Here is a 5,350-nt window from a genome sequence, read left to right as displayed (position 1 = left end):
AATTTTGGCTAATTCTTAGCCAAGAATTCTTCATGGTGCTGTTATAAGATGATATCCTGTTTTCTTGTTTATATACTCATTTATTTGTTGTTGCTATTGTTTAAAACCTTTGGTTTCAAGCTTTATGTAACTGAGTTTCAATGTTTATATAGAATGTTTTCCAACTGCTCTTGCACTGTGCCTCAAAAAGTTGAATATTATGTACTACTTACGTTGTCTTAATATAATTTAAATCTGTAAATATGTGCTTTATCCAGGGGTGATACAGAAGCAAAGTTTATTGATATAAAATAGATCAGAATATCAGATTAATATAAAGTGAACCAAATTTTTTGTACAAATTTTAAACTTTCGAATTAGAAAAATAAAACAATTTTTGTAAAAAGGGTATATTTCTTTGAAGAATCACTAACAGGAAGCCTGTGGTTAAATTATGTTGTTAAGAAATAAGTTTTTCATGCAGAAGAAAATAAATATACCTTTTGTTTAAAACTTGCTAAATAATATTTCCAAGTATGACCAAGTGCTCTTTGAAATCTGCTGTGTTTGAAGATGTACATCGAAATAAAATACATTTTGTCATTTATGATAAAGTCTGTACTATAAAAAATATATAAAATAATGGAAACCAAGAGCGATGTTTATTTTTCTCTTCCAAGTATAGAAGTATTCATTGATTAGAATTTAGCTCATGAACACATCAGCCCTCAGCAAGGCTGGGAGAGAAGACTTTAGGTAAAAATTAATGTACCACTTAAAATTGTACAACTCTGGGAGATAAATATAGGGAGATAAACTAACCATCTGTTCTGTCACATGTGTTGTCTGGATTTTTTCTTCTGTTTATTTTTTTAGGGTGGGATTACAGCCAGCAGTGCTCAGTGACTGTTCTTCTAGCGGTACTTAAGGGACCATGTGGTTCTAGGGATCAAAGCCAGGCCTCCTGCAACTGAAGAAGAATGTAATCTAGTTCTTTGAGCTATTGTTCCAGCCTGCATTGTCTAACTTAAGCTTCTTCAAAACCCCACGAGAGAGATATTACTAGCTTTTATAATGAATGAAATCTTTAGCATAGATGGTTTAAATAATTTAACCAAAGTTCATACACTTAGAATAAAAAAGCCACATTGAAGATCTGGTTGACTCTTGTTCGAGTATTTGCAACTGGGCAATGCCTGCCTGAATGGTGTTCATAATGTTGCCTATAACACGTATTTCCATGTAAGCCTTCAGTGTGAATTTGTTGCAGTGCAAAATAGAAAATTCTTTTATATTTTTAATTAACATCTCTGCCAACAAGTTTTTAAATTAAAAAAATGATGCATTAGATAAGTTCCAAGAATACAAAAGCCACCAATTAGGCAGATTTTTGAAAACCGAGCAACTGAGAGAATACAGTGCATGTGTCATTCTAGACTAAAGAGTGCAAAATACTAACTAAACTAAACTGGGGCCTATTTTAAAAGTTTATGCTGGCTGTCTCATGAGACAATAGCTGTCTCCTATCACACACATATGAGCACAATTTATTTGCTAAAGAAGGGAAACATCATTTAGTAATTATCAGTGATAAAGTGGTATATCCAAAAATCTGAGCGCCATCTTTAAATGTTTTTTATTTTCCAGGACTTTCAGAATTTCTGACATTATGATTTCATAATATTCACTAAGTTATAGGGTCTTAAAGTTAAACTGAACTCAAGTGGGAAAAAAATGATTACTTAGAAACTATTGATACATCCTTTAAGAGCTAGTATCTTTGTGAAACTGTAAAATATATCTTTGAAAGAGAAAGTGAGAAAAGAGGAAAGTTTATTTGACTTTTTTTTGAAAATGTGCTCTAGCATCTCTATTTAATGAATAAGATTCTTGATTTTTTATAAATATAAATATCTTTGTAGTTTTCTCTTTAATATCACATGGTGTTCTCTTAGAAGATATTAAAAAAACTTTGAAATGCAAAATTCATATTCAATCCTAAACTTACCTGCATACATTTGCAAACAGCTGTGTTTTGGAAATTATTGCATAAAAATTGTTCAATAACTGTGGTCAGGGAATTTGTAATATATTTTTTGTATACTTTACTGCAAAATGTGCTGGGCAAAGAAGTAATATTTTCAAAATATTGATAAGGGAAGTTATTGCTTTTTATATAGCACAAAACTTTTTTCAGGTAATAAAAATGAATAATTTATTGTGAAATAATGATTCATTTTATAAATGTAAAATTATTTTTATAAATTTCTTTGTTGAAAATCAAACATTACTAGATTTTTTAATGTTAAATTATAGTGATATACAATGTTTCTGTGATACCATGTCGTTTCACTGAACTTTCTAAATAAAAATTGAGAAGATGAAATGGTGTGCTTCATTATTGTACCAAAATTATCATTTCAGACATACTGATATCTGTTGGGTAATCATTTGATTCAATTGTTATACAGCTTCCTAATACTTCTCAACAGAGGCCAGAACAAAATTAATTAGAACATCTTCAAATAATTGTGCTATCAGGCATTTATTAAAGAGAGGATAATCAGATTTCTATTTCAGTTGTATAGTCTTTCTTGCTATTTATCTTTTATAATAACTTACATGTTCTATGATGAATTAAACATTTTATAGATATATTTTTGTCATGTCAGTATTTAGATATTTTAATAGCCAGTAGTTTCCATCCATATCTAAAACTTTTTTTTTTCAATTTTTTATTGAGTCACCATGTGGAAAGTTACAAAGTTTTCAGGTTTAAATCAGTTATACAATGCTCAAATACCCATCCCTTCACCAGTGCTCATATTCCACCACCAAGAATCCCAGTATAGCTCCACCCCGCCCCCCCACACCCCTAACCCCCCCACGCCCCTAGCCCCCCCACCCTTAGCCCCCCCGCATGTGTAATTAATAAATTTCACTTTACTTTCACTTTGATTGCATACAATATTTCAACAAAACTCACTATTATTGTTTGGAGAGTCTCTCCCCTAAAGTCAGACCTACTGAAAAGGAAGCATTAGATAATTTGTTTTCCATTGCTGAGGATGAAGAGGTATGAGGTCGAGTGACCACACTTAGCGGCCTCTCAGTTTTGGGTTTCTGTAATTTAGTATTTTAGTAACTAAGTCCAGAGAGATATCTGCCAGAAGTTGCATTGTTGCCAACTTGTACTTCTCAGTTACATTATATTCCACATATGAGTGCAATCTTTCTATGTCTATCTCTTTCTTTCTGACTCATTTCACTCAACATGATACTTTCCATGTTGATCCATTTATATGCAAATTTCATGACTTCATGTTTTCTGACAGCTACATAGTATTCCATTGTGTAGATGTACCAGAGTTTCTTTAACCAGTCATCTGTTTTGGGGCACTCTGGTTTTTTCCAGATTCTGGCTATTGTAAACAGTGCTGCAATGAACATAGAAATACATATGCCATCTCTACGATACCGTTTTGCCTCTCCGGGATATATTCCCAGGAGTGGTATTGCTGGGTCAAATGGAAGCTCAATTTTTAATATTTTGAGAATCGTCCATATTGTTTTCCAAAAGGGCTGAACCAGTCGGCATTCCCACCAGCAGTGAAGAAGAGTCCCTTTCTCCCCGTATCCATGCCAACACCGGTTGCTTTTGTTTTTGGGGATGTGGGCCAGTCTCTGTGGTGTGAGATGATATCTCATGGTTGTTTTGATCTGCATTTCCCTGATGATTAGTGATGTGGAACATTTTCTCATGTGCCTCTGAGCCATTCAGATTTCTTCTTTAGGAAAGCTTCTGTTCATTTCATCACCCCATTTTTTGATCGGGTTGGCAGTTTTCTTCTTGTGGAGTTCAACCAGTACATTGTATATCCTTGTTATCAACCCTTTATCGGATGGGTACTGCATAAATATCCTTTCCCATTCTGCAGATTGTCTTTGTACTTTGGTCACTGTTTCTCTTGAGGTGCAGAAGCTTCTTAGTTTGAGATAGTCCCATTCATTTATCTCTGTTTTCACTTGCTTGGCCAGTGAAGTAAGTATTTTTTTAGTATTATACAAATAAATTTTATTTTACTTTTTTCAAGGGAATGTGTATATGTCATTAAAATACAAATTATACCAAATATTTGTAAAGAAAACCCACAGTTCTCCATCACACCCTCCTCTCCTTAGTTTGGCCTTCTGTAATCATACCTAGAATACAGTCACTCATATAGTAATTTTTCCATGGTTTGAAAGATTTTTTTCAATATTTCTTCATTTTACAGTAATGCCCATTTTTCCCATATATTTTCAGTTTCAGACCTTTTGTATATACAAACCCCCATCACATTCTTCCAGTTCTTAACCATCAATATTTTCATTTAATAGTCACTATTTTAATTGAAAACATCTTTTCAGGGCCTGAGCAATATAGTACGGTGAGTGGGACTTTTGTCTTGCATGTGGTTGACCGGGATTTGATACCTGACAATCCATATAGTCCCTGGGGCCTTCCAGGACTGATCCCTAAGCTCAGATCCAGGAGTAATCCCTGAGCACTGCCACGTGTGGCCCATAAACAAACAAGATGGAAAAACACATGTTCAATCTGAGAGAAGTAATATTTATATATCTGTAGAGAAGAGATGCATTATGCCCTACTTTTATAACAAAAGAGATGAAGACAAAGAATAGTTTTGCTTTAGTTCACAGGATGTGACTTAGAAGCACATAAGATACATTAGCATACTTTATATTAGTGTATATAGTACATAATACATATATTGCTATTTCATATATAGCATATATATAATCTACACTTGATTATAGTTTGATATTATTTCCATCTGACTATTTGAACAGATGCTTTTAATTTATGTCCTTTTCCCCTCCTAAATTCCATTATACTTTTTAGAGAAAGATTTAAACACACAACACACATTCACAGAAACTGCTTTTGTTTTGTTTTGGTTTTTTTTTTTGCAAATTATGGAAGCTCCTGCCTTAAGAATAAAGGGACTACAGAGAAGTCTGTGTGTAAGTATCACTGTATCACTGTCATCCGTTGTTCATCAATTTGCTCAAGTGGTTTAAGTACTGTCTCCATTTGTCCTAGACCTGAGATTTTAGAAGCCTCTCTTTACTTGTCCTTTCCAACAGTGCCACATTGGAGGCTCTTTCTGGACGAGGGGAAAGAGACCCATCATTGTTACTGATTTTGGCATATCGAATACACCACAGGAGCTTGCCAGGCTCTGTCATGCGGGCAGGAAACTTGGTAGTTTGCCAAGTTCTCCGAGAGGAGAACTAGACTATAAGAAGATTCACAGCCACACGCTTCCAGGAACTTTGTTTCATAGTCCCTGGACCTTGGCTGTTG

This window comes from Sorex araneus, chromosome 2 (assembly GCF_027595985.1).
Source record: "Sorex araneus isolate mSorAra2 chromosome 2, mSorAra2.pri, whole genome shotgun sequence".
In the NCBI taxonomy this organism is placed as follows: Eukaryota; Metazoa; Chordata; class Mammalia; order Eulipotyphla; family Soricidae; genus Sorex; species Sorex araneus.
This window is presented reverse-complemented; position numbering follows the sequence as displayed.